Source organism: Lissotriton helveticus, chromosome 8, assembly GCF_964261635.1.
Source record: "Lissotriton helveticus chromosome 8, aLisHel1.1, whole genome shotgun sequence".
In the NCBI taxonomy this organism is placed as follows: Eukaryota; Metazoa; Chordata; class Amphibia; order Caudata; family Salamandridae; genus Lissotriton; species Lissotriton helveticus.
In genome coordinates, this window is record NC_136069.1 from 913,299,387 (window position 1) to 913,325,792 (window position 26,406).

Sequence of the window (26,406 nt, forward strand, 5' to 3'; positions counted from 1 at the left end):
TATAAAAAGATCTCAAAGTTTAAATAGAATCCATGCATAGTAATTTAAAAACTGTGTATTGATTTGCGTTGCAAAAGAGTTATTTTTTTAAATATTTTCAAAGTTTGATAAACGGTACAATACTTTTATAAAGCTGGCACTATAATAATCTCAGTATATGAACCAATAATTGAGACCTAATATTAACGTAGTGTTCCAAATCTTAAGACATCACGTAATACAATAATGTGATGTTCCGATTTCAGGCGCCATGTTGGAACGGGAAAAGCAGAGCAATGGTTACTTCGCGAGGTATAACATATGTAACTTATTAGTGCCTATAGAACAAATAATGTTTAATGTTCCATGGGTCAATACTCTTTAAGAGATCCTGCTTATCATTGTTCTATCGAATAAGATGATGGTAAAATATCAATTCAAATTTCGGGCACCATGTTGGAACGGGCAATGCAGCCTAATCGTTATTTCACACAATATAGCATTAGAGATGGTCTGTGTATATGAAATCAAGAATATCTGATATTGGAAACCCTACCATCAATATTACATATTACAAAAGTAATTCATGTTATTACTTAAAACATTTTTTATGTAAATGAATATCGTCCCTGATTTGATTATTCCATGGTCGTTTACATAATGTAGCTCTTGGTGATTATACTCTTTTAAGGCTAGTCACATCAAATGATTTTCTACCATAGGGTAAACTACATCACTAAAGAGTAGCTTACAAGTAATTTTAGTCAGTGGAGAGTGGATCATCATTTTACCAAACAAGTCAATCATTTCAGAAGGCATTTGCGGGAGAATAACTTTCTTTTTCTAATATTTCTCTTAACGGCAAACAGTATCAAAGAAAATGATATAATTCATTATTAATGTTAAGTCCCTTAGAAATACTGCGAAGCCGACAAATCCACGCAGCTTCCCTCTGTCTAAGCATTTTGATTCTGTCACCACCTCTTATTGGTGGTTTTACATGATCAATGCCAAAAAAATGGATATTTGATTGGTCCGGGTGATTTTCATGAATGTGCACAGACACTGGATATTTATCATCTCCATTTTTTATGGCCCTCACATGCTCCTGAACCTTGAAGGCCTGTCCACCACAATCCATACTGAAGTTCACCTCCAGTCTTGCGGGCAGGCCTTTGAAGCAGCACACCCTAGAGCAACAGTGACTGTCACTGAGGTCACAGGACCCTTGAGAAGGGCCGGCTCAAGGGCGGTGTGACTGGTGTAACCACACCGGGCGCTGACTTTGGGTGGGGGATTTGTGTTCGCAAATGTATTATGGTTTTAAAAGCGCTTGCTGTAGGAAGGTGGATACCCGACTATGGCTACCCCCAACTTTTTGCCTAGTGTTTAGCTGGTTTTCGACTTAGTTGGCCTGGGATCCTGCTATTCAGGACCCCAGGCTATCTGCTCTCTCTGTAAAATGGACTCCATGTACTGTAGGTACATATCAAATTGGATATTGGGTCACCTTTGTGAGTCCCTGTATAGTGTACCATAGGTACCCAGGGCATAGGTGCACCCAAGGCCTACCAGGGGCTGCAGCATATATTATGCCAACCCTGGCTAGCCACCTACATTGACACAACTGGCTGATCACTCAGCTGGGGCAAGGTTGTGTAATCACCCCTTGCTTAGGTATAGTATCCCTATACCTAACTTATATATAGACACATAGTAACCTATAAGTCACTCCTTGGGAGAGGTGTGGCGCCGCGGCCAGGGCGACTGACGCTGGAATCTGGGGATCAGGGTTCGATCCCCGGCTCCGGCAGCAGGTTAGCCCAGCACCATGCGACTCTGGGCAATAGCTTGCTTAATCTTCCCGACGGCCCCCAGCGCCTAGAGACCCTAACGGGTGATTGTGCGCTATACAAATGTGGATTATTATTATTATTATGGCAGGCCTTAACAATCCTGGAGGCAGAGTGCTTGGTTATGTGTTGGATGGTGCTCAAGCATGAGCTGAGCCTGTCTACAGCTTTCTGAACCATGTCCTTATAGCTGTTCTATGATATTGCCATACCATATACTCTTAAGTGCATTATAATCCTCGCGGTTAATGCTAATATTGGTTTGGCTTTATCCAAACATGTCGTGTAAGGTGTCATATGCTTTGGAATACTACCCCCTCGCCAATTCTGGCAACGAGGGTAGCATTCCACCCTTCTAGAGGGAGAAGACATGTTGAAACTACTGTACCCGGTTAAAGTTAACCAGAGCCCCAGCATCACAAAATGGATGCTGCTGCCACAGACACAAGTCTGACCTCCTGCTGCTGGGAGTCCTTCCAGTCAGGGAGGCTTGGACAAAAGGTTTCCTGCCTGGGGAGGTGCGAGCACCACCTCAGACAGGACTTTGTGTATTGGGACAGGTAGGGCTGAATAGATTGAGACACTGCCTGGGGCACACTAGGTGCTCCATGCATACCCCAGTTCAAACCGGTTGCTGGGGCACTCCAGCCCCAGCTCTGGCGCAAAACTGGACAAAGGAAAGGGGGTGTAACCACCCCCCTTCCTGGTCCCACCCATAGGAGGGACCTAGAAAGTAATCCAGCCCCTTTTAGTTGTATAAAAGGTAGGAGATGAGTCCTGAGACTTTAGATTAATCCTGAACCGAAACTTGACACGAAACTCTGGACCTTCGACATTCTGCTGAAGCTGAAGACTGAAGAATCTCCCTTGTGGCCAAGGAGTGACCACCCTGGGCAACCAGGCACCATCCAGTAAATCAACGGCTTGCTTTGTCGACGCTCCCGCCGGGACCCGAGCACAGAGCCTGACAAGACCCAGACTTCCAGACCTCTCTGACCCTCTCTTCACGTCTGCAGCATAGCTGAGATCCGTGGAGGCGACGAGACACATGGGACCGGACATCTTGAAAAGCCTGCAACTTGCTAACTGTGCAGCTCCTGGAGGTATCCTCGAGGCTGTGCACTGGGATTGAGAAGCCCCGAATCCGAGCTCCACCTGCACCGAAGATCAGCCCTCCACACGCCACGAGTTCTGCGTGGGGCCCTTCTGCTTGTGTTTTGCTTGACGCGTTGTCCGGTTGCTGGTCCGTTGGCTAGTAGCCTCTGTGACGACAATCCTTTTGAACCAACCTGCTGATCTGTTTGCTCCAGACTGGCCCTTGCCTCCCTACAAAGGTGAGGCACCTCAGACCTTGCTGGTCTGCACCAGAAGCCTTCTTTGAATCCTGCGTGGGTTGCCTTTGCCAAGGCTTGTTGACTCCAATCCGGCAGTCGACCCCTCCATCTGCGAGAACCTTCGAGGGACAGCTCGCCTCCAGCACCTGGATCTAAGTGCAGCCTTTGATACGGTTGACCACCGTATCTTAATCCAGCGCCTCAATAACATAGGAGTTTCGGGCTCTGCTTTATCGTGGCTAGCATCCTTTTTAAACAATCGAACTTTCCAGGTTTGGGAAGATAATGCCCGGTCCAACTCGATCCCTCTCCAGTGTGGAGTCCCGCAGGGCTCATCGCTGAGCCCCACGTTGTTCAACATGTACCTGTCCCCACTGGAAGACGTGGTTACTCCTTTTGGGATAAAATTAGTCACCTATGCAGACGACACACAGTTAGTCGCCTCGCTTACTCAATCAGACCAGTGCCCAGGAAATCTTCAATCTTGCCTGTCAGAAGTCCATGAGTGGATGAGTAAATTCCTGCTCAAATTAAATGGAGCCAAAACCGAGCTTATGCCCCTGGGACATAAAATGACTTCCATAGCCGACGCCATTTGGCCCGCCTGTATGGGAGCATTTCCCACCCCAAAAAACGAAATCAAAAGTCTCGGAGTATGGCTCGACCAAGATCTGTCATTTAGAACTCAAGTCAAAAAAACGGCCGGTATTTGCTTTGGCCTACTCCGCTCTGCACGAAAAGTCGTCCCTCTCCTACCCCTACACTCGAGAAAGCTACTTATTCAAGGTCTAATCCTCTCAAGGCTGGATTACAGCAACGCCCTCTACTTGGGCACCCCAGAAGCCACCATCAATAAACTCCAACAGATTCAAAACTCTGCAGCTAGGCTGCTTACTGGGTTATCCGCCAAGTTTTCAGCCAGACCGGCTCTCAGATCTCTCCACTGGCTGCCAATACGCGAGAGGATTACATTTAAATCCCTGTGCATTATGCACAAATCCCTACAGGGCAAGGGCCCCCCCACTCTGAGGAGTCTATTGTGCCCTTACAAGGCCAATAGGACACTCCGTTCGGACCACCAGTATCTTGCCAATGTTCCCAGAGTAAAGAGGGCTCGTACAGGAGGACGTCGATTCTCCAATAATGCAGCGACACTGTGGAACACACTCCCCCTCAAGATCCGTACTGAACCTAGTTATTTGAGGTTTCGCAAGCTCCTCAAAACCTTCCTCTTCCCTCGCGATTCCTAAATTAGCATCCTTCCCACAGTGATCTGTCCCTTAGCGCTGGAACGCTCTCGGGTAACCACGAGCTCTATAAATCCGATTCCATTCCATTCCACCTGGTCGTCCTCGACGCCTCCTGGTCCGCGTGGCTGAAGAGACAAGCTTCAAGACAGCACCTGATTGCTCCTCGACGTCGTCTGGTTCCTTCCTGGTTCCACCCGGTCACTGGCTAGTGACCCAGACTCTGTCGCCTCTGCTTTCAGGTCCTCTTCATCCTCGATCCACCCGGACATCTTCCTCCTGGTCGCCTGCAGCATCTTTCTTCACAGGCTCCATAGGCTTCAACGGCGAAACCCGACACATCTTCACACCTATGCACCCGCCGTCCGTGAGTGAGGTAACGGGAGTTCGGTGTTCCTAAGGCTATTGACTATCCAAGTGTCTAGGTTTTTAGTGGTTTCCTCCTAGCTAAACCGGAAGTGTCCTAAATCCTTCTTTATCTAACTTCTACGTTCCCATTGACTTTACATGGACTCCCACGTGTGTGTAAGACACTGCACGCGCCGCCTGTGGGCCTCCTACTTCTAAACGAAGGTTCAGATAGTGTAGCCCCAGCGATTCCCTAGGCCTTTCCTTTTCTCGTGACGTGGTACTTATACCACTTTCTTAATATATGGTTTGCTTTGCCCATAGGGCCTAACTGTAAATTGTGCAACTTAACGTATTCTGACTAAGTATCTTGTCATGTGCTTTTACCTCCGATCTCATAAAGAGTTCAGAGGAGTGTGTTAGTAAATAAATATATATATATATATATATATATATATATATATATATATATATATATATATATATATATATATATATATATATATATATTATATATTATATATATCCTGTGTGGTGTCCTTTCATTTGATATTCAAGGGGTTACATATGGTAAAACAGCTGGCTTTACACGCCCTCAAGAGTCTTTTAGCCTAAGACTGTTCTGTCCACGCTACCACTAGGATAGCTGGTCTATAAGGTTGACTTACAACCATCACCATAAGGGTTGTTTGGACTGGTGCAAGGTGTTCACTAGAATAGTGAACATCATATACCAGGCCAACTTCTCACAGTTGTTGCCTCCTTCCTGGCCTCCAGCAATTTTCAGCAACAATAAAAAAGCCATGATAACTCCAGTGAATAATATTCTTCCTAGGAGTTTTTCTAGTGGAAGTTTAGGCTCAACAGAACATGTACCATGCACATCACAAAGTGCACATAATGTACATAGGTCAGTGGGTTCTTGTTTTTGTCAGAGAGATCCTTGTATTACTTGGTTTATAAGTTAAAATCCTAACATAGTACAGAGAGCTATTAACTGTCATCTAAGAGCTGCCTCCAAAGTATAAATTAGAGTGCTATGCCCCCCCCAGTCTTTAATTATCCTAATGCTGCAAAAATTGTTAATTCATATGGAAATCAATTCTGATTATTAAAGAGAACCCCCAAATAAGGTATTACGTTTTAAATTCTGATTTTGTATTTCTCGAGATCAATCACTATTTAACTATATTGCCTACTATTATGAATGTCATGTGACCCCTACATCTTGTAGTCCTTTGTCTTATGTAGCATTTCCTACACAGCGATATACACAAATATAATTGATTGTCTCTGTGTAATGTGTGTGATGTAAAGTGCTCTGACACACTACACCAGTATGACTGGCGCTGTAAATCAAATTAAATGCATCCGAGAGAGTGTGTGATTATGGAGACTTGAAGGGCACTGTTAAAGGGTGGTAGTGAGGGAATCCGTGGTGCAGGTGGTCATTGAGGGGCACCAACAAACATTGTTGCACAGCACGCCACCAACGCTAAAGCAGGCCCTGCCCTTGGGGCCAGTCCGCCTCACCCAATGGCCTTGTTCAGCAGTAGTAGCTGTAACCCACCAGGGATCGGCAATGCAGGATTTGTACGCACACCAAAATAAGTTCGCAAACTTCACTGTCTCTCTGCTTCATGCACAAGCATTTTTAACATGTGCTGCCTGCTTTGGGGCCACTGGAATTATGCAGCAAAGGAGGACAAAATTATGCCGCAGTGTTGACTTAATTATGCAGCATGGGGCAACAGGGTCAGAGCTGATTTGCATAAAGCCATTATCTGACCCAGGGTGGTGTGGAGTGCAAAAAAACGATGGATTTGGGCCCAGATCTTTTGACTGGGGGAGTGTGTGACATTGATCCACATTCAGTCCATCACTTGTTGTTTTTTGCAAAAAAAAAAAAAGCCTGCAGCGTAATGCAGTATATTCTCTGATACTTTATTATTTTGACATTTTTACACGTCTCTGGAAATAGTTTTCCTTATTAGTAACAGTTTTTTCCAACATGCAAATGCAGCAGTGAGAAAGGTGACCAGCCAACCTTTGCAAAGGGCTGTCCACTTTGCAGCAACACAAGTCACATTTTTGTTATTTTGATCTGTTTGAGCTACAAACAATTTATTATTTAACATTGTCAGATCATGCAGCAGAAGATGTACTATGTGGCAAATAGGGCAGAGCCATAATTTTGTGGAAAACATTTGCAAACTAGGATATTTTGCCATTCATGTTTGAACTGCTCTTGTGAGAAAAGGGAGAAGTGCTGATGACAGAAACTCCACTGCTCTGAGACAAATGGCTAGTGATTCCACTTGTAAGCGTATTTGGGACATTCTGTGATTGGAAACATATCCCACTTTGTGAATGTATTTTAATGTCAATAACTCATATGGAACCTTAAATAACCATGTGTATCCATTGGTTGAATTAAATTACATAATAAGCTGTAATGTGTCAGTGAAATGCCAAACAAATACTAAAAATTGCGATGTTTTGTGCATTCTGGCTACACCTCTGACTCGGCCCACTGATCCAATCCTCGGGTCATTCCCGCCCTCTCATTCTCCGCCCACTGTTCCCCTACTTTTTTCCCCCACTGAGTAGAAGAACCGGTGCCAGTCAAAAGTTTCAACTCCTTAGAGTGGCCTAAGCGGGGCATTACAGGTGCAACCATTTGGCAGCAAAGTAAATTTCACAGTAGCAGGACAATGCATTTGTTGTTTGTAAAACCAAATGTTCATTTAAGTAATCTGAGAAATATACATTTTTCAAATTCCTTTTTCTGACCACGGGGAAAGCCATTCAATCAGAATCCTTTTTTAATAAAGTGTGTGCATGATAATTAGATAATTGTGAGATTTAGTGACCAATGCTGTCTAGCAGTCTTAGTTATATAGCTAATGGCACTTTACTTTCTGGGTCCTGTATTTGCAATTTTCTCATTCGTGGATTGGCTGTTACCCAGGTCAAACAGGATTACTTTAGAAGCCATCCCAGAGTCATTGGATGATCATCCAACTACCTTAGAAGTCATTTACACTTCATCAGACATCATCAAGCTCTTGAAGTCATCAGCAAGCTGCAGAAGCTCAGCCTGATGATTTGAGGGTGACTTGAAAATGAGTATCTGATGACTTTAGTAGGTGTCATTATTTGTGATGATTTAAGGATGACTTGAAAAGGAGTATCTGATGACTTTAGTAGGTGTCATTATTCGTGATGATTTAAGGAGGACTTGAAAATTAGTATCTGCTGACTTCAGAAGGTGTCATTATTCCTGATGATCTGAGGAGGACTTGTTAATGACTCTCCGATAACTTTACAAGATGACATTGTTCCTGATGACTTTGGGGTGATTTGAAAATAAGCATCTGAATACTTCAAAGGTACTATTGTGTTTTCAATAAGATGTTTTTGCGTCTGGTGTATTTAACAGGAATTGCTTGTCTATTTAAAGAGCATGTCCACCACTTTGGTTTCAGTTTTCCAGAAAAATGCAAACGGTTGGATGATTGCACAATGAATTGCAGATAAACGTCTGACCTCCTGCAGCTGGGAGCCCCAAAACCCAAACACACCCTGAACACCCAAAATAACCCTTGCACCCCAAAACCCAAACACACCCTGAACCCCAATATTAACCCTTGCACCCCAAAACCCAAACCCCCTGAACCCCAATACTAACCCTTGCACCCCAAAACCCAAACTCACCCTTAACCCTAAATTTAACCCTGGCACCCCAAAACCCAAACACACCCATAACCCCCAAATTAACCCTTGCACCCCAAAACCCAAACACACCCTAAACCCTAAAATTAACCCTGACACCCCAAAACCCAAACACAACCTGAACCCCCAAATTAACCTTTGCACCCCAAAACCCAAACACACCCTGAACCTCCAAATTAACCCTTGCACCCCAGACCCAAACACACCCTGAACCCCCAAATTAACCCTTGCACCCCAAACCCAAACACACCTTAAACCCTAAAATGAACCCTGGCACCCCAAAACCCAAACACACCCTGAACCCTCAAATTAACCCTTGCACACCAAACCCAAACACACCCTAAACCCTAATATTAACCCTTGTACCCTAAAACCCAAACACACCCTAAACCCTAACACTAACCAACCCTGGCAGCCCAAAACCCAAACACACCCTGAACCCCCAAATTAACCCTTGCACCCCAAAACTCACACACACCCTGAACCTCCAAATTAACCCTTGCCCTCCTAACAAAAACACACCCTAAACCCCAATATTAACCCTTGTACCCTAAAACCCAAACACACCCTAAACCCTAAAATTAACCCTCGCACCCCAAACCAAAACATGCTCTAAACCCTTAAATTACACCTGCCCCCCCCAAAACACAAACCCACCATCAACCCTAAAATGACCATGTACGCCTTAAAATCCAAAAGCCCTACAAACCCCCAAACTGTTTATGAATGCGGAATGCCGGGAGGCGCTGCTGTGATATGATGCTTTCTGTACCCCCAGGCTGTACTTCCTTCATAGAGTATTTCCATAAACACATAGTTCAGTGGAATTCGATTGTTAGACTCTTTAAACAACTGCGGACAGACCTGCTCATTGCCCGAGGAATAGGTCTTGCAAAGGAAAACAAGCTTTGTCGTCATGGTGACTGCCGAATTCACTCCATCACAATACTAAAATACATTTTTAAAAAGCACAGCTGCCTCGAACACAATGCCAAAATCACCTACTGTAAACCATCAGTCCGCCGGCTGGCTGGGACTCGAACCGCAGATCCTCAATGGAGAGCAGCTCTCTCACTTTTTCATATACCGGAAGCCGGTGGATTCCTCTAGCAAAAGCCTACGCACATCCGTGAGCGCCGAAAGTGACGTCATTGTTCTGCGGCAAGAACGAAGACTGCCGTGAGTGCAATGGCCATTAAAGGGACAGATGGATTGTCATCGGTCTCTTTATTTTGCCAACGCCACTTCCTTCATCGATTCCAGCGTATACTCAGGTAAGTGCTGCAGCTGTTAAAAAAGAGCAACATCGATCCTCCGCTCTCGGTCCCAGCTGCTCAATTTCCGTCCCAGACCAGCTTCCTCATTTTTCGGAAAGCACGAGTTTTCATTAAGGGGGTAAATTCAGACGCAGCTCCCTGCATGTGTGTGCTTCGTACGTCTTATAATGAATGCATGCGTTGCAATGTGTGTGTATTATGTGTGTTTTATCTGTGTTTTATGTGTGTTTCATGTGTGTTTCATGTTTGTCTGTGTCAGCCTGCCTACTTGTTTAATATGGACCTTTTGTGTTTGAGCATGTGTATTTTTGTGTATGTGTGACGTAGTGCGTGCCTGTGTAAGTTGTGGAAAATTGCAAAAAACCTAAAAAATGTGTTTTACAGCAAGTTCATCGCCGTAAGGAAAAATAAATTACTGCCCGTATATTGTAGGTCCCATGTTGGTTCCAAGTAAACCTGCGTGTATTCAAGATTCTCGACCAAATGGAACAGTTTTAGATCTACTGAAAAGTTGTCAATCAAAGAAGGCTAAACACATTTATTTATGTCAATATTGTATATTGTTGAGCATTACTTGTGTCCTTGCAACTTGTAGTGAGCTTTCATTACTAAATGAATGTGTGCTCTATTGTTGAATCCTGGTCACGTTCCCCAAGCTGTGTAGTGTGCAGAGCAGCACATCTTCTAAAACACTGGCAGTTTTCATGGATGCGTTTCAAAGCATAAGGATAAATGCTTCAAACAAACTTAGCAGTTGTAATGCTGGTTCCTTATTTTGTTTGCTATTTGTGTAATTGAAAGGGCTGGTTGCCTGTGGCGATTGAGGTTTACGCCCTTGTAGAAAGAGGTTTCTTTTGATTAAATGATGGTTCTTCAATAAGGATAGGTTTGAAAACCTTTATTAGTTACATGTGTGAAGTATAGCATAAGAAAAACCCACAACTGCTCATCCTGGTATCCCCGCAGTAACTGCCACTTACAGAGCAGGAGAGTTCGAACAAGAACTCCAGGATAAGTGACGTGTCACATAACAATAGCACATGAGGGCAAGTGTGAAGGAACGATCAACTCCAACACATCCCCTTTATTATCAAATAAAAGAAAAAGAGCATTATTGGCAAACAGTGCAAAAGTCAAATTTAACTAAAAGCACAGAGTAGACAAATGCAATGAAATGAGAACAGAAAAGAGCAAAGGAACCAAAGTAGCATATGAGAATAAAAAGAGTTTATGAAAACGAAGGAAGAAAAGCAGGAAAGATAAAACAACCAACTCATGTATCTTTCTCACAAAAGATAAGCACCCACTCCCTTACACAAATAAAATAAAACAACAACCTAAGTACAATAATAATGAGAGCTGGCCAGGCTAACAAGAGTAAAGTACAGGGTTGAGACAATATGTAGAAGGAGCGATAAGATGAAAAGAATACTGGGTGCACTGAAAGAGTGGAGGACTGGCGTGGACAGAACAAGTGAAATGAAGTAGTGTTAAGCAGCAGCAAACAACTTAGTTGCACAGAAAAACACTGTAAAGTAAAGTGTAATACAAATGAAGCTTTAAGTGAAGTAAAATGAAATTGATGAATCCACAGAGAGGTGGAATGGTGAACCTACCTGTAAACAGTATAAAACATTATAAGTGATAAATCCACTGAGGGTGGAACGATCAAACTACTAGTGCACCATGAAACAATGTGTAAAATGCACAGATGAGGTGTAAAGTACATATGAAGTGTGTACATGGCACAATGAACAAAACAAAATGTACATATAAAGTGTTTACATGGCACACTGAACAAAACAAAATGTGCGTGTGAAGTGTGAACATGGCACACTGAACAAAACAAAATGTGCGTGTGAAGTGTGAACATGGCATACTGAACAAAACAGAATATACGTATGAAGTGTGTACATGGCACACTGAACAAAACAAAATGTGTATGAGCATATGACTACCTATGAAGTGTGAACATAGCACACAGAACACAGCAAAACGTATGTATGAAGTGTTTACATGGCACACTGAACAAAACAAAATGTGCGTGTGAAGTGTGAACATGGCACACTGAACAACACAAAATGCACAAATGAAGTGTGAACATGGCACACTGAACAAAACAAAATGTGCGTGTGAAGTGTGAACATGGCATACTGAACAAAACAAAATGTGCGTGTGAAGTGTGAACATGGCATACTGAACAAAACAGAATGTGTATGAGCATATGACTACCTATGAAGTGTGAACATAGCGCACAGAACACAGCAAAACGTATGTCTGAAGTGTGAACATGGCACACTGAACAAAGTAAAAAGTACATATGAGCGCATATGTAGGTGTGTTATACAAAGCACACAGTGCGAAACATATGCATGCTGTAAAACTGGGTGTAAATGCTTGTAAATGTACGCCATAATAACATAACTGTAATATTTAGGTACGTGTAGCATGTGGTATATAGTGCCACACAGTATAATGTAACCGCGTAGAATTACACCAATACTAAACAGAAAAACTGAGCGTGCAATTCATGTGATTACTTATTTAACACCCTTTTGAAAATACTAAAATATGATTGTGGTAAGGAATAAACCCATATGTACAATTCGGTTAACTGCTAAAAATATCACTCCGATGGAAAATACCTAAATAAGATTGTAGTAAGGAATAAATTGATCTGATTCCCATGAACAATTAGTCTTTCTCGATAGAATTATACGGAATGCAAAGTATAGAAGAAATACTGTTTCCCAAAAATAATAAATTAAAATAAAGTGGTCACCGTGGTCTTGCAGGATAATTCAGCTTCTCTGCTGGATAACAGTGTCTCATGGTGTAGCTGAAGACAGCGGTTGCTAGGAGGCATCCACAAATAGCTGTGTTGAAATGCGAAAAATAGTTTGAGGCATTCAAATGTTTTTTTTAAAGAAATCAGTCATTCCAATTACCTTGAAGTAAGTCTATGTTATAGGAGGAAAAGCACTAAAGTTGATGAAAGAGCAATATAGGTGGCGCATTGGAGGTCTCTTATTAAAAACTTTGTTGATAGATGAGGACATAGTAGTTGGCACAGCGTGAAGTCTGGTGAAAGTTGGAGAAAACTCGAAGAAATATGCTAAATTCAAAATGGAGGGACGTTTTTGCCATCGTGCAGGATGGTTCAGGGCACGGGGATGCACTAATTGATATTGCAAAGATATGCTGACGTCACAAAAGGAGAAGAGAGAGAGTATTGCAGATGTAAGGCTGCGCGCGCTGAATGAAAGAGGAGTGTCAGCTCGTGCCAATTTAAAAATGAACGGCAAGTGTGTAACCGTCATCACGGGGGTACACAGTGAGCAAAAAGGGAAAAAAATATATATCAATCACTCACGATTAGTGCCAAAGTCTCAGTCACCGCAAATACCTCTCCACAGCAGTGAACATACGCTGCTCTTGATGACAAGACCAGTAACTGGGGAAGCTTAGTGAACGCAGCACGACAGGATCAGTCCTCTGAAGCCCTCCGAAGTGTCACATGAAAATCGAAGTTTAGCCAGATCAGCAGTAGTTCGGAGACGCTCAGTGGAATGCCAGGATAGACACGAACTGGCAGGAATCCGGTAGGAAGGAGACAGCAGGGCGAAATATCTATTCTTAATGTTGCTTGAAATATGTTGCTCGAAGATGTTTAGATTGAGCGCTGGAGTCGGTCGGTGGGTTGTGATGAGTGGGATACCAGGATTTTTAAATGCTCAGCTCAAAGTAAGAAAAAGTTGTGGGTTGTGATGAGTGGGATACCAGGATTTTTAAATGTGCAGCTCAAAGTAAGAAAAATGAAATACCTCGTGAGTTCTTTAGTTTCTGATTTTCCGTGATGACATAGGTGGCAAGAGATGATCCCAGTATCGTCGCCAAATGTAGAAAGAGGGTTCTTTTGATTAAATGATGGTTCTTAAATAAGGATAGGTTTGAAAACCTTTATTAGTTACATGCGTGAAGTATAGCATAAGAAAAACCCACAACCGCTCATCCTGGTATCCCCGCAGTAACTGCCACTTACAGAGCAGGAGAGTTCGAACGAGAACTCCAGGATAAGTGACGTGTCACATGTCACATGTCACATAACAATAGCGCATGAGTGCAAGTGTGAAGGAACGCTCAACTCCAATAGCCCTATTTAGGAAACGTAGTCCGACGCATTCCAACATCTTGCAATATCTACTTTTGCAAAACTGGCTATCATTCTGGTTTCGTTCCATGTGCATGCAATGTTTTTAACTCGTTTGTATATATTATTGAGACAGGGACAGGGTATTCCCTGTTTGCGCTAATTTACCTTGACCGCTAAGATCTCTGTAAAAATGAAGCAGGTCTTGTTACATCTGCCACTATCGATCCCAGCCATATATTATCCAGTTACAACCTGACCTACTGCTAAAGTACTGAGGTAGAGGGATCGAGCCCTGAGATAAATCACATTAATATTTCCTATTAATTCCAGCCCATTGGGTTTCAATCATGGCCAAGCGGCACTCGACCCCAGGAGCCTGCGTGTCCTGGTGGCGGTGTTTACACAGCGGCTGAGACGCGGTAAATCATCGACCTGCCTTAATGGAGGATTATGTATTACCTCGAGCTGGGGTCTCGACAAGAGCTGCGCAGGCAGCATTTCCAACCAAGCATCCTGGCCCAATGTCTTTCTCTCTTTCTCTCTTTCTCTCTCTCTATTTCTCTCATAGTTCTTCTATTTCTCTCTCTCTCTATTTCTCTCATAGTTCTTCTATTTCTCTCATAGTTCTTCTATTTCTCTCATAATACCTCTACTTTGCTATTACTATTTGTCCTGAGCTGCAAGACCTAAGCATACACTCTGGCTCTCCAAAAATAAAGTTGATTATTAGGTAATTTCCTCAATGGCCTTCAGTGCATGCCCAAACACTTCTTTTTGTACTCCAAAATCTAAGCATATTACTTCCTGCTTTTGGACAATCCCGGGGAAGTTCTCTGTAAATGGCTGGTCTAAAATGTAGATGAAGCTGGTCGGCCAATCACCGAAGAGAGAGATTTTAAAGCTATGAATCTGTTCCAATCATCTGGTAAGCACAATAAGTAAACCTTTATAATAAGTTTGCAACTGCAGGATAACGGTACAAATTACCAACCTGTTTCAGTAAAAACCTACATTTGTGATTAATTAATCCAATAATGGACAGTACAAATGAACATGCATGTCCCCACATATGCCTTGGATTGCTCTCCAGAGACAAATGTAACACTTATGAAAAGGACTGAAACGTTTAGCTTGTGGCACTACTATAAGGCAGCCATTTTTGGATAAACTATTTTATTTAGGCAACTTTTTTCAGGAGGTTCAAGTTCAGGCTTACAATGTGTACTGTCTATTAAGGAAAACTTACTTACTTGGTTATGGATAGATTGTACATTTGTCCTTTATTACCAATACCTCCTTATTTATATAGTATGGCTAGAGCGTGAAGATATATTGCAAGTGGTCAATGTGTTCTTTTCTGTTTTGAAGTTTATATGTAAATATATATTTTTTTTTCTCTTGCTTTTTTTAGTGAAGAAACAGTGTCTAATGATTCAGGATATTTTTCAAGAGATAATTGCAAGGTATTCTGGCACAACAGAGGGTCTAAAACAGGTGTTACTTCAAAGGGCACTGGAGGAATAGCAGATGTTAATGGACTGTGGCAATCGGGGATGCGCTGGTTGACTTAAGAGGGTGTTACGCGAACTACAAGAGGAAGAAATTGCAGAGAAAAGATGCAAGGACAAAAAAGCCAAGCAGAGTGGACTGGATTATATAAGAGTTGGTAAAAAGAGCTCATGCTGAAAGCACAACTTCTCAGCCTGGTGATGCAAGTTCGCAGATGAATATGCAGAAACTTGAAAACCTGGCCCTTTTAGCAGGGATGGCTAGTGTCCTTCATCAAAAATCCACAACTAAAAAAAAAATGACGCATCAGACCGTGCAAATTAACTTGTCTTGGAGTCCCCGCTTAAATCCAAAAATCAAGGACAAAAACATGCCTCCCTTTCACCATGTCATCCTAGAGTAATCAACACTCATTCTGAAAATATAATGGGGCCATTCTGATGTAATCAATAGCCATCCTGAAGCTGTCATAGGATCATCCAGGAATAATCCACACTCATCCAGAAATTGTCATGGGATCATTCCAGAGTAATCCACTTGGTTATAGGATCATCCTGCAATAATTGACAGTCATCCTTAAATTAGCTAGAACCCATCCTGGAGTAATTCTCCCTCATTCTGAAGTTGTCAATTTGTGGAGTTGTAAAAGGTAATCACTCCTGCCAGTAGAAGTCATCAGAACACCATCCTACTGTAGTTTTTGGGATGAGTCTAGGTTCGTCATCACATTTACATTTTTCGTCCTACAGGCATACTTCAGGATGGCTTGGGATGACTTCCCCAGATAATTGCAGGAATAGCCTGACTGTAATCATCAGATGAGTCCAGGATGATCTTCCTTTTTGACATGGGTAACCAGTTCGGACGGCTGTATTAAATGTCTCAAGTAAGTCATACATAGTGATGTACAACAGCGCTAAGTTCATATGATCCCATTCCGTACTGTCGATCGTCAATAATGGTAAATGTGTTTCTAAAGCAGTATTATGTCTTCCGGCAACAACTAACTCCCAAGTAAACAAATGCTAGTACTCACAGACATTTATCACGTTGCAAATCCAAGACTAAAAGTACTCAAATGGAAAAGATAAAACGGTCTGATAAATTAATCACGCACTAAATTCGAAATATGAGAACTCGGAGCCTAAGCCTTCACCGGGGTCCGCACCTCCCAACCAAGCCTTGTTGAATCAGAAGAGCGCAGTTTCAACCCTAAACAACGCCGTAAAAGGTTCCACCACCGCCCTCTACAAACTTCTCATCGCAGTTTTATTTTCTGCCTTACCTCATTTATTCCGTAGTAAGGCTTTTGAGCCTGCAAATCTCTATCTCTCGCTACCCTCCACTGCTTCAGAATTGAATACTGGCGCCACTGTTCCTGAGTAGCTCATTCGTGCACTCTATTGCGTAAAGACTCCAAGCTCCTCACGCTCAGGTGGGTCGTGCCCGCGTACAAACCTGGAACACCAACCACGGTTAAGTTTACTATAAAGTTAGCACGAACTACGACCAGCAAAAGTAAAACTACTGTTTAAACAGTCAACTAGAGAATTGGCGTTCCTTTCACGTATAACGTTAGAGGCCAACAAATTAAAACCCTTGTATTCACTTTTGCATCTTATGTAAACTAATTATTTCACTTTATATACGATAATTAGCCTAACATTTCACTGTTTTGGAAAATAACATTATTTACAACTACTTCATATTATAGGCAATTGAATATATCATGGCCGCCATGTTTAAGACGATGCTATGGGTTCGCGCAGTTTTAGTCCTACTTCTGTTACACTTTTCTACTGACTAACTTCCTGTTTGGTTAAACACTGTGGGTATTCCAAATGAGTTTCGTTATGTTTTTTCTGTCCTAAAAAGGTAGCAGGAGGCGTATTATTTGTTTTAATCATCAGATGAAACATTTTTATTATTCAAAAGCCCAACCCTTGCAGATTTTACATAATCATATCATCCATCAATGCCAGCATATTAAAACGGGAAAGTGGGAGATTTTGAAAAAGAAAATCGGGGGAATGTATTTTCTACATTGTAATTTATTGTATTGCTGTATAAAGTGCCCACTACTATGTGGGGGCACTGAAGCGCTTCCTGTACACCATATAGGGTGTGGGGTTGGAAGGATGTTGTCTTTGTTTGAAGCATATGTGGGAAGTGTTTCCATGGCCTGTGTAATGGGTCCCGGGGGGACTTGGCATGAGCCGGTGTCCCCCCGGGATTGTTCGTGCAATGCGACCTCCCACGGGAGGTGATTGGTTGGTTGGGGTGTGGGAGGGGCTTGGCCGTGCTCGGGGTGGGAGCAGGAAGACTACGTCACTCGCGGCGAGTGAGGAGGCGGTGTTGTCGTTTTTTTGCTGTGAGGTGCGTCCGCTGGTGGATAATTCCAGGGATTGGGTGTCAAGGGCAGCTCCTGGGTGGGGGGGGGACTGGGGGGGGGTCGTCTCACATCTAGTGTGTTTCAGAGAACTGGAGCGGTTTTCTCTGCTGGTCGGGGAAGGCGTTGCGGTCATAATCAGCGTGATGGTCTGAAGGATTTCAGCAAAGGACTACACAGCTGCCGTCAGGTAAGGAAGACTGGTAGGCTGCGTGGACGCGGCCTTTGGTGGGCGGCTCAGGTGTGGAGCCAAGGGAGGGCTAAGGTACAAGGTGATTTGGGCACAGTGACACAGGAAACACCACAGTCCAATAGGGGGTCTGGGGGTCAGTTGGAACGGGTTGGGGGTACAAGTCCTGCTTCGTCCATAGGTAGCTCTGCGCTGAGTGAGGTTCAGGGGTGTGGTCGCACCAAGCTACCGTATATGGGGGTGGCCATGCCTCTGGGCATGCATTTGTCGCAGAGGACGAGACAAAGAATTTGGAGTCCATACTATGTTGACGTTTTTCGTCTATTACATGGGGACTTGCAGGCTAGAGAGGGATGGAAGGAGGAAGAGCTAGAGTTGTCTCGCCGCCCCAAAGTGCCGAAGACCATCGAAAATTGGACGGCCGCTTTTCATAATTTATGCAAGTGTTTATTGTGAGCGGTATCTAGGGCGGGGGGTGGCATTATTTAAGTACATTGATATCATCAGGAGGGCACATTTGCAGGCGGGAGGCTATGCCTGGTTGAACTATGACGAAGAGTTCAGGGCTAGAGTGAGATTGTTCAATGACAAACCATGGGGAGAGGTGGACCAGGAGCTGTGGCTCCAATGGATGTCGGGGCATCAGGTATCGGCTACAATCCATACAGCTATTGGTCTTCCCATACAATATCGGCCCTTTCTCCAGTGTCCCGCTCCATTGGGGACGGGCGGGTTGGGACGGGGACAGTTGCCTGCCACTGGAGCGTGTTGGGGATTTAACAGGGGTACCTGTGTCCGTCAGTATTGCAAATTCAAGCATGAGGGTGCCCAGTGTGGGGGTCGACATGCCATATTCCAGTGTTTCCCCAATCATCACCAAGGAGATCAAGGGAGAGGGCAGAGAGGCAGAGGGACCCTTCCACCTCTTATATCAAAAGGCGCCTACCCCAGTTAAGCTTCAGGCCATGCAGGACTGGTTGGAGGAATAAACAGATGGGCCAGCAGCAGTTAAATTACTTTAGGGTTTTCGTGTGGGTTTTCAGATTGGGTACCAAGGTCCTCGGGTGCAGCGTTGGGCTGATAATTTAAAATCTGCAAAAGAATTACCTCATGTGGTTAGAGCTAAGCTGGTTAAGGAGTTGGAGCTGGGTAGAATAGCGGGTCCCTTTAGTAGCTGTCCACTGCCCAATCTGATGGTCTCACCTTTGGGAGTCATCCCAAAGAAAGCCCAGGGTGAGTTTCGTCTCATTCACCATCTGTCCTGGCTGGAGGGCCATTCAGTAAATGATTTCATCTCCACGGACGACACGGCGGTGTCATATGCTTCAGTGGCCGACGCTTTGCGTCTGGTACGTTTGGCTGGAGCGGGGGCGCAACTTGCCAAGTGTGACATTCAGGCTGCTTTTAGGTTGTTGCCCATCCATCCGTTGGACTTTGAGCTGTTCGGAATGTATTTTGAGGAGAAGTTTTATGTTGATCGAGTATTGCCCATGGGATGTTCCATCGCTTGTTCTCTTTTCGAGACGTTTAGCACGTTTCTGGAATGGTGTGTGAGACGCAAGTCTTGGCATGAAGCTATTTGCCATTACCTGGATGACTTTTTGTTTATTGGTCAAGCTGGGAGCGAGCAATGCGCCAAAGTGTTGGCATGTTTTCAGGAAATGACAGGCGATTTTGGAGTGCCTTTGGCCGCAGACAAAACGGAGGGCCCTGCATCACAGTTAGTCTTTTTAGGCATTGAGATTGATACTGAGGCGATGGTGGCTCGTCTGCCCTTGGCTAAGGTGCAGGAGATCGGGACATTTTTGAGAGAAGTTCTGGGTGAAAAGAAGTTGCAGCTCAGACAGGTTCAGCGGCTTTCGGGGTACCTCAATTTTGCCTGTAGGGCTGTGGGTTGTTGCCCGTTGGGGGAGTGGGATTCCTTTTTTAAGTCGGGTGTTTTCTGTTCTGGGGGGATTTTTTGCCATGAACAGGGGGCGGCAGTTGTCTGGTTTTCAGTTTGTATCAGTACTGAGAAAAGGGCTTTCATTGGTGGGGGAAATCCTCAATGCTTTGGGACACATTCTTTTAGGATAGGTGCGGCTACGGAGGCTGCCAGATTGGGTTGGGGGAGGGAGGAGATACAGCGCATTGGGAGGTGGAAGTCCAACTGTTACAGATATGTTCCGTTATGACATACAGTTATTTTCTCGTATGTTAGTTAATTGTGGGTTTTTTCCATCATAGGTCGAGTTTTGGATTTCCCCCGGAAAAAACGGACATGGATTGTGGGCCATTCCTTGATTAAATGGTCATCAGTTTTTGCAGAACAGCAAATCTGTGGAAGGTGTTTGGGTTTGTATGGGGAAGATCATGAGGTTTTGTGGAAAGGTGTGAGTGGAATGAGGTGGAAGGACCTTTTTCCGTTGCTGTCAAAGCTGGCTGCTGAGTGGGGAATCCCGGATCTTCTCATTATACACCTGGGAGAGAACGATTTGGTGGACTTGTCAGGCCTCACCTTGATAAAACAAATGAAGTTGGATCTGGCAGAGCTGAAAAAAAATTGGGTTGGAACAAGGGTTGCGTGGACTGGTTTTGTATACAGGCACCAATGGAGAGGGGCTAGGCTACACTCAGCGGTGGAAAAAGCCCGTCAAATTGAACAGAGCAATGTCAGTTTTTTGCAAGTCAATGGGTATCACTGTCTTGGTGCATGAACATTTTTCAAGTGAGATGCTTCATTTGTTCAGGTGCGATGGGGTAAACCTGTCGCAGATGGGGCAAGCTTATTATTTAATGGAACTACGTGATGTGCTGGCAAAGCTGTGGGGGGTTGATCTGTGGTGTTTTCACGAAGTTTAAAAAAAATGTTGTTTTATATTTGCAGGTTTGGGGTGGGGCAGGAAAACACGGGGTTTTCCTGGGGGGTGTGTTTTGGGGGATAGGATAGTCTAGAGCGGACATATCCTTTCTCTCTGGGGGGAGGGGGGAGGGTAGGTGGATAAGGGAAAAGAAAAGTTGGAAGAAAAACTTTGGTTGGGATAAAAACAGTTTTGGAGTTTTGGAAAAATGATGAAATCATTGGGGAATGGTGATGTAAAAACAGTTGGGGCAAAAGGTTTTGGAAAAAAGGTACAAAGGTTGGTGTTTTAATAAACGTAAGGTGCGGAGTCTGTCTTTGGCTGTCCTAGTAATAAAGTGACCTTTTATGCTATGAGCAGAAATGTGTGGAGTGTCTTTATTGCGCGATGACCACCAACATGCGATTATCGTGCTGTGTGCAGCGCATAGATATGTATTGGATGATGAAGTGTAAGAGACAGACGTACAGGTTTATGGTTTTCCATATGCCCATAGATGCTTATAAATCAGAACCTGCACTTTGTGGACCCATTTTAATACAAGTATGCACAGCAACGGTAAAAGGCTATATACCAGCAATATGGACACAAAGTACTATAGTCCCCATTTTTAGGTCTCGCTAGACGTACGCAAAAGCGAAGCTTTTGCGTGCAAAAGCAAAGCTTTTGCGTCTAGCGAGACAACTAATGTCATCACTTTCAGGGGAATGTAGACAGCAGACTGTCACGAGCGTCTCCTGCCGGAGATTCTACCTCGTGAGCGCGCACGTCGCCGTGCCTCATTTTCCCATTCTGAAACCAAGCCACACTCACGCATGCGCACATATACACACACACACGCACCCCCCTTAAACAGACACACGCTGCATACACACACACACACACACCCCCCCTTAAGCAGACACACGCACGCACATACACACTCAGACACACGCGCGTACAACCCCACTCACCGGGCTCCTCTCCCCTTACACATGGGAAGGCACTGTGGAGTTCTGTGCAAGAAGGAGCGCTGTTTAAAATCACCGCCGCCTCCCACAGCGGCATTGTAGGGAAATTCTAAGTAAGTTGCCTCAGCGTAAACACCGCCGCAGCCCGGGAAGGTCGGGAGCCTCAGAAATCCCCGAGCGCAGCTCCTCTGACGTCCGACGAGGAGCCGCGCTGGGATTGGTGCCGGTGGAAGTCAAGGTTTCTGATTGGTTGGTTTCTGATAGGTTTCTGATTGGTTTCTGACTGATAGCCAACCAACCAAGAAGCCTTGAAACGGAAGACTCGTCGACGCCAGGTGGGAGGGGCTTCTTCGCTCCTCACCCGGGCAGCGCCTGCTTTTCACGGCGTGTCTATCAGCTTGGTTCACGACAGCACATGTGCATGCGCACGGCTTGTCTTTCAGCTCGCGCCTGGATCTTGCCCTCGGACAGCAGATGAGCACGCGCAGGGGCCTCTTAACTTTCAAGCGCTCCCACCCACCACGCGCTCGCCTGGACAGCCCCATCAGCCTGAGTTGTCAGCGGGTCGGCGCTTTGTGCAAGGCTGAGGAGAAGCGCTGTTTGTCATTCAGGAGGGACTCCACTTGCGCTGTACCTGCCGGCATCATCCCAATGCGCTCGAGGTTGAAGGCGGGAGCCTTCTGCGGCCCCCGTGCCTGCGGCGGTTCTCCGTGTAAGACGTACTTACGAGGCTGTCAGGAACAAGAGGCGCAGACTGGTGTTGGGAGAACACAAGGAGGCGAGATGGAGACCAGGCTGATGCTGGTGGCCGCCCTGTGCTGCAACATGAGACCCAACGGTGAGACGCGCTCTACGGTTCCCTGCGCACTAGGCATTCCGGCGGTTCCTTTTTTTCTTATCTCTGCAACTTGCTGTGTTTATGTCACATCCCCACCCACAGGCTTGTCATTTTAGTATTCTCCCCCTTGTTTTTAGTTTGCCTTCTCCCGTTTAGTCATGTAAAATGATGTGTCCTTTCTGTGCGAGACAGACGAAGCGATCATTACTAAATAAAGGTTGTACCGTCAACAGAAGATAGGATGTGGCACAGTGGTCAGAACTGTCAACTCGGGAGCTGGGGATCTGGGTTCGAGCCTCGGCGGCACTCTTCCTCCGTGCCTATGGACAGATTCCTGGATAAGCTTCCCTATATAAATCTACGAACTTAGCTTAACCTAACAATATCCCAAACCCCTTATTTTGAGTGCAGAAATAAAAAAAGAACATTTTATTTAACATTAACCAACAACTGATCATGCGGATCACAGACTTCACTTTGCGGGAGTCTCTCCTCACGCTGGTTTACTGTCGTTATGAAGCAGGCCTGCCGCACATCTGAAGGTAGAATTAGTTTTGTGCGCCCCAAAAAGCCTTTGATGTACCAGGATTCTGGCTGTCTCCAAACTTTCGCGACTCCCCAAATTTACCCTGAATGGCTCTGCTTCCGGGGTGAGGGCAGGCGCATGCGGTCTGTGTCGCGTTATTTTCTGCGCATTCGGGTATGTTTGCCGGATGTCGTTCTGTGTAGGGGTTGTCTATTTGTCTGGCCTGCCTGCTTCTGTCTGCCTGTCTGCTGCCACCCTGTCTGGGTGCTCTGCATCTAGAGTCTCTGCCTGACTGCTTTTCTGTCACCCCGTCTTTCTGGGAAACAGATTGTATGTGACCCTGTCTGTAACTCTGTGACCCTTCCACTGCCAGTCTGTGTGTCTGTCTGCGAGTGTTTCCTAGTGTGGGCCTGTGGACCTGTCACTGTGCCTGCTTGCTTGGCAACAAGTCTGTCTGCCTGTAAAGGTGCTTGTGACCCGACCTGCCTCTCTAAGACGCCGTAAATGTGTATGGGTGCTTGCAGTGAGTGTGCCTGACTGCCTCAGTGTTTCGCCGTGAGTCCGCCTCTGTCTGTTTGTGTGTGCGTCTACGCACTGTTTGTATCCGCTTGTGTCTGTCTGTGAGGCTCTCTGCTATAAGCCTGTCTCGGAACAGGCATGTTCACCACCAGTGCTTGTTTGATTCGTGTCCGGGGCACAATCTGTCCGCCTTCGGGTTCCGTGGAAGTACGCCGCCGTGTTCAGCTGTGAGTCTGTGTGTCTTTGGACCCTGGTGTGCCACTCACGCCGAGGTGTGTGTTTATTTAGGGCTGTCTTGTTTGTGTCTGTGCGCGTGTTTACATCCACCCCTGAACATGTATGTGCGTATCATACCTTCCAGTGTGCGTCCTTGCACTGATCCCCATATCTTGCAGTGTTGCTGTCACGCCTAGCAGTATGTGCGTCTGTTTGTGTATGTTTGTGTGTGCATGTGCTTATGTGCACGTGTTCAGATCCCCCTGGCCCATTAGTTTATGTCATGACTTCCAGTGTGCATGTATTTACACCCCTTAACCGCCGCGTGCGAGTCTGTGCAGATGTGTGTGTGTGTGTGTGTGTGTGTGTGTGTGCGCCTACAGCAATCCGATGGCGTCATACTCCGCATATCCCATGCCATACAGAGAGAGAGAGAGAGTGTGTGTGCGTGAGTGGGACAATGTGTGTAGCAAGGTGTGCACTGCCCGAAGTGTACACGTACAGCTCTCCCAGGGCCTTGTTTTTCCTTTGTGGTCTTCTAAACGTTGTCTGGCTATTAACTCAAGTAGAGAGAGAAATATGTGTGGAATCTGCAGAGTCTTGGGGACTCCTCGCCCAGGAGTTCGATTCCCAGAGAGCCAATGTGTCCTAACCCCAAGCTGTGCCGCTTTCACCAACAGGTGTCCTTCCCAGCTGTGCCAGTTGTGCACCCTCACTCACTTCTCCTCGGCACTGGCAGTCTCAAACACCAGTGTGCCAATCTTACCCCAGCTCCCAGGGTATCCCCGCTCTCGGGCCTTTCCCTAAGCAGCCTCCCTGCAACTGTCATGCTGATCACCAGCCCTGGCTCTATTGCACCCAGTACCACCGCCCTGAGTCACTCAACTTCTTCACTACTGGACGACACCCCCACCGACCCCCAAACTCCGTCCTGCAAACTCAATGTAACTGTTCCTTTGAAATACCCCTGTGTGGTTTTTTCTCAGCACCACACTTTAATTTTTCACTTCAGAAATACCACCCCGTTTACTCCTGTGCCCCAGCAACACCAGCCCGTTTACTCCTGTGACACAGCAATGCCACCCAGTTTACTTCTGTGCCCCAGCAATACCAACTGTTTACTCCTCTGCCACAGCAATACCACCCGTTTACTCCTGGCCACAGCAATACCACCCAGTTTAGTCCTGTGTCCCAGCAATACCAGCCCGTTTACTCGTGTAGCAACACCAGCCCGTTTACTCGTGTAGCAACACCAGCCCGTTTACTCGTGTAGCAACACCAGCCCGTTTACTCGTGTAGCAACACCAGCCCGTTTACTCGTGTAGCAACACCAGCCCGTTTACTCCTGTAGCAACACCATCCCGTTTACTCCTGTGCCCCAGCAACACCAGCCCATTTACTCCTGTGCCTCAGCAACACCAGCACGTTTACTCCTGTACCACGGAAATACTACCCGGTTTACTTCTGTGCCCCAGCAATCCCAGCCCGTTTACTCCTGTACCAACACCAGCCCGTTTACTCCTGTGACACAGCAATGCCACCCAGTTTACTCGGTGCGTAAACAAGCACTTTGTACTTATAGTCCATGCTTATGAGAAGCAAGGCTGGCAGTCTCTTTTACTGCCAGCCTTGCTCATCGTAAGCACGGACTGTACGTGTACCGATTGCAGGTTTTAAAAAAAATGAATAAAAGACATTGTCATTTACAATGCCGATAGCTCAAACTTTAATAATGCGAGACCTATTGCATTGTAAATGCTTGTTAATCAAGCATTTCCAATGCAATAGTTCTCGCATTTATGCAAGATTAAGCTATTGGCATTGTAAATGACTATGCGTTTTATTTATGTTTCAAAAACCAAAACATAAATAAGAGGCATTGTCATTTACAATGCCAATAGCTTAAACCCGCGTAAATGCAAGACCTATTTAATTGCGAATGCTTGTTTGCATGTGCTACACTGAACTAATGCGGACCGCGCTGCAAATTAAATAATTAAAGCAGCGTGCCTGCTAAAGTGAAAGCGGCCCGCGCTGGAATAAGGAAAGACCATTAAAGAAAATAGTGCTTACCCACTAAATAACTGAGACTATGCATCAAGCCCAGTAAAAGTTCCAGTTGTTATGGGCGGTAACAAATGCTGACAAGGCGGTACCAAGGTGGGACTAACAAGCCTATGTACGAATCAGAATCCAGCATTTTCGAAGGACAATGGCACAAGCCAATGACAACTATGGGCGGAGAGTGGACTGGGCTTCCAGTACATAACCTAATACAGCATGCCTCGCAGAGCAAGTAGCGCATGGGCGATGCCGCTAAGCCGACCTAAAAATCACATTACACTTTCTCTTTTTCTATCTCTCTCCCCACTTCACTATGCATCTATACTGCATTTCCATATACCGTCCTCAACTGCTCTAGCTTCACTTAATTCTACAGTGCCATATCGTATGACTGGCACTGTACATATACAACACCTCTTTAGGGAAAAAAGGTAAGCAG

The 26,406-nt window shown here is 45.1% G+C and overlaps 1 protein-coding gene and 1 long non-coding RNA gene across 2 annotated transcripts in view; one reads left to right on the forward strand and one right to left on the reverse strand.

The window, feature by feature from the left end:
* Positions 1-9,626, reverse strand: part of LOC144772995 (uncharacterized) — a 158,223-nt gene extending 148,597 nt beyond the window's left edge. The window contains exon 1 of the mRNA XM_078657731.1: positions 9,502-9,626. The gene's annotated coding sequence lies outside the window, so the exon portion shown is untranslated. The remainder of the gene's footprint in view (positions 1-9,501) is intronic.
* Positions 9,627-9,657: 31 nt separating this feature from the next.
* On the forward strand, positions 9,658-20,863 carry LOC144772996 (uncharacterized). Its single transcript, XR_013599894.1, has 3 exons — positions 9,658-9,770; positions 15,338-16,870; positions 20,241-20,863. It is a non-coding gene; the product is annotated as an uncharacterized LOC144772996 (long non-coding RNA).
* Positions 20,864-26,406: the final 5,543 nt, after the last annotated feature.